This window comes from Odocoileus virginianus, chromosome 1, assembly GCF_023699985.2.
Source record: "Odocoileus virginianus isolate 20LAN1187 ecotype Illinois chromosome 1, Ovbor_1.2, whole genome shotgun sequence".
NCBI lineage: Eukaryota > Metazoa > Chordata > Mammalia > Artiodactyla > Cervidae > Odocoileus > Odocoileus virginianus.
The window spans coordinates 12289621-12299817 of NC_069674.1; the positions used below are offsets into that span (position 1 = coordinate 12289621).

Genomic DNA, 10197 nt, shown 5'->3' on the forward strand with positions numbered 1-10197 from the left:
TTTTTTTTTACTACTCAGAATGCTTTGGACACTTCTGGTCACTAAGCATGTGTGGTTTCCCCCTGCCCACCCCCCCCACCCCCCAGTAAATAGTTCTGCTTCACCAGCTGGGTGTCCTACAATTTAACTCAGTTCTGACACACTCTACCTGGAGATGACGTCAGATCCACAGGTTACAGGCTCAGTTCCAGAAGACTGTCCTCACTTCAGATGCCCATCCCAAAGCCCAGGTTGTCACCCATACTTGAGTTTTATTGGTTATAAGTTAAAGTTATGACCCCCTTTTTGGGTTCAGTTGTTGAAGTGGCTTACAGAACTCAAGAAAACAGCTTATTTATATTTACCAATTTACTGTAAAAGGATATGATGATAGACGAACATCCAGATGAAAGAAGAGACGCATATAGTGAGGTTGAGGACCCGGGGCCCAGAAGTTCCGTGCCCTCTTTGGGTGCCACAGCCCCCAGCACCTTGTATGTTTACTAACTTGAAAGCTGTTTGAACCCTGTCTTTTTGGGGTTTTATGGGGGCCTCATTGCCTAGGCACAAGTGATGAAATCATCGACCACTGGTGATTGAGTCAACCTCCAGCCTCTCTCCCTGTCCTGGAAAGCAGATTTGGGACTGAAATCTCCAACCTTGTATTCACAGTCCATTCCCCTGACAATCGGTGCCCATCCTTGGGGTGTGTTCCAAAGGTCACTTTGTAACATAGCAAAAAACTGTTTTTCAAAAGTATTTTGATTTATTTGGCTGTGCCGGGTCTTTGTTGTGGCATTTGGGCACTCGGGGTCTTCTTTGTTGCGGCATATGGGATCTTTTTTTAGTTGCGACATATGGGTTCTAATTCTCTGACCAGGGATCAACCCAGGGCCCCCTGCATTGGGACCATGGAGTGCTAGCCATTGGACCACCAGGGAAGTCCCAACAAGAGACATTTTTGTTGATCTTGTCACTTAGGAAATTCCAAGGGTTGTAGGAATTCTGTGCCAGAAAAGGGGATAAAGACCAGTGTATTTCTTATTAGAAATCACCATATTACAATAATAAAGCCAGAAGACACTGATTTTCAGAGACAGTTTTTTACAGAGGCCAATGCTTATACACTATAAATGACTCGAGAGATAATAAATCTATTTATATACAAACGGTTGCACACACATACTTGTATGCACACAAACAGATGTTTACCTTTCATCTTAAACAAATTACTAGGAAAATGAGGGTTGAAGGAAGAGTTCCTTGTTCGTTTACAAGGTAGGCAAATCACCAAAGGGTGAAAATAGCTCCCTAAGTCATGTAATCTGTTTTTGGAATTTTAAAACCAAAAGAGATGAAGAAAAGACTCACTCTTATCTCAGGGAGGTTGTTTCTGATTTTAAAATGTGAGCGCAGTACACAGGATAATAAAATGGACTTTTAAACTCAGAATCAGTTAACTTCTATGAGTGTACGTAACTCTATAATAGTAAAGTAATTCCAGTAAAGAGAAGATTGATGGGGGAGATGTCTCTGAAAATGCTCATCGTATTTAGTTTTCCCTTGACTCAGGACTTCTTTCTTTATTTGTAATTTTAGTTTCTGTTTGTTCTGCGTCTCTGTTGCCCCGCACAGGCTTTCTCTAGTTGCGGAGAGGGGTGGTGCTTTCTAGCCGCAGTGCATGGGCTTCTCATTGCAGTGGCTTCTCTTGTGCAGCACAGGTTCTGGGCACACAGGCTTCAGCAGCTGTAGCACATGGGCTGAGGTTCTCTGCATCACATGGGGTCTTCCCGAATCAAGACTTGAGACTGTGTCTTTTGCAGTGGCAGATGTATTCTTATCCACTGTGGTGGTGGTGTTGGTGGTGGTTTAGTCGCTAAGTCGTTTCCGACTCTTGCGACCCCATGGACTGTATCTTGCCAGGCTCCTCTGTCCATGGGATTCTCCAGGCAAGAAGACTGGAGTGGGTTGCTGTTTCTTCCTCCAGCTTATTCACCATACCACCAGGGAAGTCCAGGACTTTTTTAAACAAGGCAGAAAATTTCAGAAAGTTTTCTGCCCTGATTAATAGTTTTAGACGAGTTGTTATGAATTTTACCATCGCATCTTTAAATCTCTGTTTCTGAACTCTAAATGCTTTCCTTGAATACAATGTCACAAACAACTGCTACCCTACTTGTTTCCATCCACTTGTATAAGTAGGTCTGTAGCATCTTGGGACCTCCTATTTGTTTTTCAAGAAACTTTTTCTTGTCACTGACTCCCCTCTTCTTCTGCTGACCCAGGCTTCCAAGAGCATGAGGGATAATGGAAAACACTATCTGAAGAGTTTGATGCCTCTCTTATTTGTTTTGCTCATTACTGTATCAAAAAAATAAAATTAAAACTGAGTAAATTTGGAAATGGAATTGGCTCCATTCAGTGATTTATGAATCAAGCAGCAAGTAGAAAGAAGCTTAGGGAAGCTGTACAATATGGAATTTTATAGGCAGAGGGGTCAGAAAAAGGAAGTTTCTGGCTAAGAGTGACGTGTTTCAGATAAGGTGATCTTTCCTTTGATGGAAGGTGGGGAATCTATCAGGTAGGTTACCTCACTAGTGCTGATTGGTTGGTTAAAGGTCATACTCCTGAGAGAGGCAGACTTAATATCTAAAGTCTCAGTTTGCTGATGTAGGACCTAGCACAGGTGACTCCATGCGGGAATTCTTTCTTTTTTTTTTTTTTTTTAACAACTATACATCACTCCTAGCTCCTAACATAGAGCCTGACCCCCAGTACATGGATACTTGCTGGTGAATGAATGACCAGACTATTGAGTTATGAATTTCAGGGAAGTTCTTGATACTGAAAGACAGGCAGAGGAATGGCAGTTCTACCACCTATTAAGTCTTGAACTCTTGCAGGTCTGATGCCCAAATCAAGTGTGGGAACAGAAACAGTGAGACTGAGGGAAAACACAGCAGTTCTTTGTGGTTCTGTGAGAGAAACACTGGCGGGTGGCAGAGGACAAAGCAAGGACACAGGACTGGAGTGGCCTCAGCTTGGGGGCTGGGTTTCACAGTGTTGGGTCCCTCAGAGAGGTAGTGGGCAGGAGCAGGGGCCATGTACACCATCTCAGGCATTTTTAATTTAAGTTTTATTTATTTATTTTTTTTTACCCAAGACACATTTAATGGTAAGAATAGATATAAAGGCCAACTCTTGGTAAAGATCAGGCCCCGGTTTTGCTGAGCAGAGCAGCACTGCCCCTTCGCCTCACTGCTTCGAGCAGCAGTGTTTCTGGATCTCTCCTGCAAGCCACAGGCAGTGCAGGATGCTTTTCTTCTCGGCAGCCAGCTCCTCTTCCGAGAACTGGCCCAGGAGTTTCTGGACAAATATATTCTGATCTTTCAGGAAAATATTCTTATTGATGCCTACATTGGGCATATTCTCCAGGGACCCAGACCTGAAATGGAAGCTTAAATGTCTGTTTCGCTTTAGGCCGGGTGCTTTCTCTTCAATCCAGGTCAGCGGGCTTTTGTTCTCTGTCTCCAAGCACATGGTCATCTTCATATGTTGGTCTTCCTTTCGCTCTTCCAAAGTGGCAGACACGAGAGAAAGCTCCCCAAAGAGGGAGACCAGCCAGGTCAGGCGAGAGATGCCGCTGAATGCAGGGAAGCCAAACCGCTCTTCTTCCAATGGGGCAGCTGTGAAGAGGAGAGACCCTTTCAGCAGGTCCTTCCCCACCACTTCTTTCTTTAAGAATGCAAACTCCTCCATCAAGAGTTCAACATACTCCTCACGCAAGACTTTCCCTTTCTGCTCAGCCAACTCCCACAGGTCCTCAGCTGCCCCCCAAGACAGTGTCATGGGGTATTCCACAAGGACATGCTTTCCCGCATTCAGGAATTGCCTGATGTAGTCCTCGTGGCTGGAGCTCTCACTGCAGATAAAAGCAACCTCAACCTCTTGACTGGAAAGAGCATCTTCCAGAGAAATTTGCAGCACCTCATCAATGCTTCCCAGCTCTCGTCTGGACACGGAGCCAATCAGGTTCAGGAACGCCGAGGAAGCGTGTGGATTCCACAGGTCCCGGATCCGTACGGAGCCGGCTCTGCTGACGCTGACCACCACCACCCCAAAGTTCCTCTCGGGCTCTGTGTTCATCTTGGTCTCTTTCTGTAGAAGCTGCCACTGGGCACAAAGCTGAAGCTTAATTTAAGTTTTAAAATTGAAGCATAGTTGGTTTACAATGTTGTGCCAACCTCTGCTATACAGTAAAGTGACTCAGTTATACATGTACAGACATTCTTTTTTTTTAATATCCTTTCCCATTATGGTTTATCACGGGATATTGAATATAGTTCCCTGTGCTATATAGTAGGACCTTGCTGTTTATCCATCCTATATATAATAGCTCACATCTGCTAATGCCACACTCCCACTCCTTTGCTCCCCCACTCCCTTCTGCTTGGCAACCACAAGTCTGTTCTCTATGTCTGTGAGTTTGTTTCTGTCTTGTAGACAGGTTCATTTATGCCATATTTTAGATTCCATATATAAGCGGTATCATATGGTATATGTCTTTCTCCTTTTGATTTGCTTCACTTAGTGTGATAATCTCTAGTTGCATTCGTGTTGCTGCAATCATCAGAGGCATTTTAGAAGAGGCTGTGTTTGCCATACCTTCTGGCAGCATTGATTCCTGCAATGGAAAGAAGAATAAAAATTTTTTTTTGGTTGCACCATGCAGTATGCAGGATCTTAGTTCCCTCACCAGAGATCAAGCCCACACCTCCTGCAGTGGAAGTGCTGAGTCTTAACCACCAGACGTCCAGGGAAGTCCCAAGAATATGGTTGATGGGAATTCCCAGGGGTAGCCTGAAGTGGGGTGAAGTAACCTTTCTAGGTGAAGAGGTGATCTTTTAAAGTAGTACTGGTAGACCACTACCTAAATGGACATCCAGTTTGCTAAATATATCCTGATATATTCAAGTGTATTTCTAGCCATGGAAATCTGAAGGAGAAAACTGAACCATTAGGTCTTTTTAAAGAATGGCTTTAAAAAGTCCAGTTTATTTGGTTATATTTTTTACTTACTATTTTTTAAAATTTGTTTTAATTGGAGGACAATTGCATTGCAATGTTGTATTGGTTTCTGCCTTACACCAACATGAATCAGCCATAGGTATACGTGTGTCCCCTACTTCCTGCTCTTCCCTTCCACCTCCCACCTCATCTCACCCCTCTAGGTTGTCACAGAGCACCAGGTTGAGCTCCCTGTTTTTTATAGCAACTTCCCATTAGCTATCTATTTTACTTAACTTATTATTTTGAAGTAGTTTTTGATGTAGAGATGCCTTATAAAGATGGTCCAGAGAAATCCCTTATACCCTTCATCCAGCTTCCCTAATGCTCACATCTTATATAAATAACCATGGTACAGTGATCAAAGCTATGAAATTAGTTTAATTACAGTACTGTTAGCTAAATTGTAGGCTTGATTTGGATTTTTCCAGTTTTCAACTAATGTCTTGTTCTACGATCTAATTTAGAATACTGCATTGCCTTTGGTCATTATGTTTCTTTAGTCTCCTCCAGTCTGTAGTGTAATAGATTCTTGGTCTTTCATTTTTTCTTTTTATGACCATGACAGTTTTGAAGAATACTGGTCATGTATTTTGTAGAGTATTTCTTGATTTGGATTTGTTTCACGTTTTCTCATGATCAGCCTGGAGTTGTCTAGTCCATCCACCCAACCCAATCCCCAAGTCTCTAGCAACCATTACCTTTTCTGTCCCAAGATTTTGCTCCTCTTAGATGTCATGTAATTGAATTTATACATTATATAGCTTTTTGAGTCTGACTTCTTTTGCTTAGTGAAATGTATTTAAGATTTAACCATGCTGCTATGTGAATTGATAGTTGAGCCACATTTATTATTGAGTAGTATTTTATGGTCTGGATCAACCAGTTTGTTTATCTGTTGAATATTTATTTTTTTTATAATTTTTTAATTTTTTTTCCATTTATTTTTATTAGTTGGAGGCTAATTACTTTATCTGTTGAATATTTTCTCTGTTGAAGGACATCTGAGTCACAGTTTTTGGCGATGCTAACAGGTAAGCCTGCTATCAACACTCACATATATACATGTATATTTCACTTGGGTAGATTGCTTGGGCTTCCTTGGTGGCTCAGATAGTAAAGAATCTGCCTGCAGTTTGGGAGACCCAGGTTCAATCCCTGGGTTGGGAAGATCCCCTGGAGAAGGGAATGGAAACCCATCGTGTAGTAGTATTTCATCATGATTTTGATTGGTAATTCCCTAATGACTACTGATGTTGAGCATCTGTCTATACACTAATTGGACACGTGTATACCTTCTTCGGTCAAATGTTCACAGATTTTTGCCTATTTAATAAAAATTGTTTCTTATAGTTGAATTTTAGAAATTCTTTATGTATTCTGGTTATAAGTTCTCTATCACCTATGTGCTTTGCAAGTATTTTCCCTCAGCCCATGGTTTAGTTTTTCATTCTCTTAATCATGTCTTTCACAGAATGAAAGTACTACATTTTGATAAGTTTCAATTTACTAATTTTTGTACTATGAATTATGCTCATGTTATTATATTGAATAACTCTTTGCTAGACCCAAGACCACAAAGGTTTTCTCCTTTGCTTTCTTTGAGACATTTTATAATTTTACCATTTGTTTAGATTGATGATCTATTTTGACTTAACTGTTGTGTAGAAGGCAGAGAATGTGTGGAGGTTTTCGTTTCGGATTTTGCACATAGATAGCCAACTGTTCCAGAACCGTTTGTTGACATAAATGTTCTTCCTTCATTGCCTTGGCACCCTAGTCCAGAATCAGTTGTCTGTATTTGTGTGAGTATACTTCTCAACCATTTCTTCCATTCTGTTGATCTATGTGCTTATCCTTTTGTAAATAACACCCTGTATTAATTAGAATACATTTTATAACTTTATAATAAGTTTTGAAATTGGATAGTGTAAATCTTCCAAATTTCTTTAAGTTTTTCAGAGTTATTTTGCTGTGAATGGAGGTTCTGATGCTTTTCAGCGGTAAGCACCATAGCATCTCAAAGGGGCATTTTCTTCCTGTGGTTTCTGTTTCCGGCCACAGAAACTGCCATATCTTTCAACTGCCTTTTGGACTGAAGTAAAAAACATCTATGTTCTCTTCTTTCTTTCTTTTTTTTTTTTTGTGACCGCACAGCACGGCATGCGGAATGTTAGTTCCCCAACCAGGAACTGGGGATAGAACCCGTGACCTCTGCAGTGGAAGCTTAGAGTCTTAATTACTGGATGGCCAGGAAGTTGCACATTCTTTCTTTATTTCTTTGTATTTGTATCATTATAAATCCAGAAGCAAATGATAATCTAGACTGCTAATTGTACGATAATAGGGGTTTACATTTCACATTTATTGCACTGTACAGAATGCTCAAAGTTCTCCAAGCTAGGCTTCAATAGTACATGAATCAAGAACTTCCAGATGTTCAAGCTGGGTTTGGAAAAGGCAGAGGAACCAAAGATCAAGTTGCCAACATCTGCTGAATCATAGAAAAAGCAAGGGAATTCCAGAAGAACATCTACTTCTGCTTCATTGACTATGCTAAAGCCTTAGACTGTGTGGATCACAACAAACTGTGGAAAATTCTTTAAGAGATGGGAATACCAGACCACCTTATCTGCCTCCTGAGAAATCTGTATGTAGGTCAAGAAGCAACAGTTAGAACTGGACATGGAAAAACAGACTGGTTCCAAATTGGGAAAGGAGTACGTCAAGGTTATATACTGTCACTTTGCTTATTTACTTATATGCAGAGTACATCATGTGAAATGCCAGGCTGGATGAAGCACAAGCTGGAATCAAGATGGCAGGGAGAATTATCAATAATCTCAGATATGCAGATGACACCACCCTTATGGTGGAAAGTGAAGAAGAACTAAAGAGCCTCTTGATGAAAATGAAAGAGGAGAGTGAAAAACCTTGCTTAAAATTCAACATTCAGAAAACTAAGACCATGGCATCTGGTCCCATCACTTCATGGCAAATAGATGAGGAAGCAATGGAGACAATGACAGACTTTATTTTTGGGGGCTCTAAAATCACTGCAGATGGTGATTGCAGCCATGAAATGAAAAGATGCTTGCTCCTTGGAAGAAAAGCTATGACCAACCTAGACAGCATATTAAAAAGCAGAGACATTACTTTACCGACAAAGGTCTGTCTAGTCAAAGCTACGGTTTTTTCAGTAGTCATGTATTGATGTGAGAGTTGGACCATTAAGAAAGCTGAGTGCTAAAGAATTGATGCTTTTGAACTGCGGTGTTGGAGAGGACTCTTGAGAGTCCCTTGGACTGCAAGGAGCTCAAGGGAGTCAATCCTAAAGGAAATCAATCCTGAATATTCACTGGAAGGACTGTTGCTGAAGCTGAAACTCCAATACTTTGGCCACCTGATGCAAAGAACTGACTCATTGGAAAAGACTGATGCTGGTAAAGATTGAAGGCAGGAGGAGAAGGGGACAACAGAGGATGAGATGTTTGGATGGCATCACTGACTTGATGGACATGAGTCTGAGCAAACTCCAGGAGTTGGTGATGGACAGGGAAGCCTGGTGTGCTGCAGTGCACGGGGTCGCAAAGAGTCGGGCACCACTGAGTGACTGGACTGAACTGAACTGAACTGAAGAGACCCCCGTAGTGTATCTTGTTAAGGTTTTTGTTTCCCTTAGGCATGATGACCATTTCATTATGTAATAAGCTCTGTGTTTTTGTGTTTTTTTTCCTCCAGTGTGCATACTATGACTGTTTATTTATAGGAATTCCATGAAAATATATTATGTGATCAATTATAGTTTTGATAATAGTGATTTTTGTATGAAAAATATAGAACATTTTTTCTTTTTTCTTTTTTTCTCTTTTTTTTCTTCTTTCTTTCTTTTTCTTTTCTTTTTTTTTTCCTTTTTTTTCTTCTTTTTTTTTTCTCTCCATGTCTCCCCATTCACAATACAGACCAGGTAAAGGGTCTGCCTGGGCTGAGGTGTATATGGGGTGGATTTACTCTGCCTCCTCTTTCTATACAGCCAGTGTAAGAACACAGCCTGTGGTAAGCATCGGGAGGCCCCGTATGAAAAATATAGAACATTTTAAATAAAAAATGAAAAGGACTCATGATTCCATGACTCAGAAATGACCATCATACTCAGTATTTTTAGATATCTAATTTCTACATATATTGTTTTAAATTTCTTATAAAAGCAATGAAAGAATCATGAACATTTTGTCCTAGATAAAGCCATTTAGTTGTATTTTATAACTGGTTCGGATATGCTATTAAAAAACCAAGTTAAAGGTTCATTTATTTGCCTGCCTTGGGTTTTAGCAGTGGCATTCAGGGTCTTCATTTGTCATGGGGGATCTTTCATTGTGGTGCACGGATTCTCTAGCTGTACTTCGTGGGCTTCAGTAGCTGTGGCCCAGGGGCTTAGTTGCTCCACGGCATGTGGGATATCTTAGTTCCCCCTCCAGGGATTGAACCTGGGTCCCCGGCACTGCAAAGTGGATTCTTAGCTACTGGACCATGAGGCAAGTCCCCCAAAACCAACATTGGACATTTTGCAGTTCTTAAGAGTAATTCATCTAAAGTCATTGTGTATATAATATCGACAGCAGTAGCAATCGGTACTTAAATAAGAGGAGCTTAGTCTCTTTTATATTTATATCTGGAGGTAAGTGGTCCACGATGGACAGTAACTCTCCTTCACCAAGTCCTCAGAGACAATACTTCTTCCAGGTCATTGCTCCTCAGATTCAAGATTGTGGCATCTGCATTTAGGGCGGTAGTGTCAAAGAAGGGCAAAGAAGAAGAGACAAAAAATGTTAACTTGACTCTAAAGTAAGACTCCCACACACTACAGAGTGGCATTTCTTGCATACCACTGACTGGCTTTAGTCATACTGCAACATTTATCTGCAAGGGAAGCTTGGAAATGCAATCTGTTTGTAGGTACTTGTGTATCTGGTTGAAAATCCTTTTACATTGGCTAAAGGAAAATTAATATTGAGAAAAAGCCAGAAACATCTGCTAGAATCATAATATATTTAAAAATATACTGATGAATTCAATTCATTAGTATTCCGTTTAGATTTTTGCATTTGTATACGTTAGACTTATTTGTAATGTTCTTTTCTTGTACTGTCA

The 10197-nt window shown here is 40.7% G+C and overlaps 1 non-coding gene and 1 pseudogene across 1 annotated transcript; both read right to left on the minus strand.

The window, feature by feature from the left end:
• Positions 1-3124: 3124 nt before the first annotated feature.
• LOC110139574 (biliverdin reductase A pseudogene) lies at positions 3125-4166 on the minus strand (annotated as a pseudogene).
• Positions 4167-8983: 4817 nt separating this feature from the next.
• On the minus strand, positions 8984-9119 carry LOC139036646 (small nucleolar RNA SNORA51). Its single transcript, XR_011489470.1, has one exon. It is a non-coding gene; the product is annotated as a small nucleolar RNA SNORA51 (small nucleolar RNA).
• Between the last annotated feature and the right edge of the window lie 1078 nt (positions 9120-10197).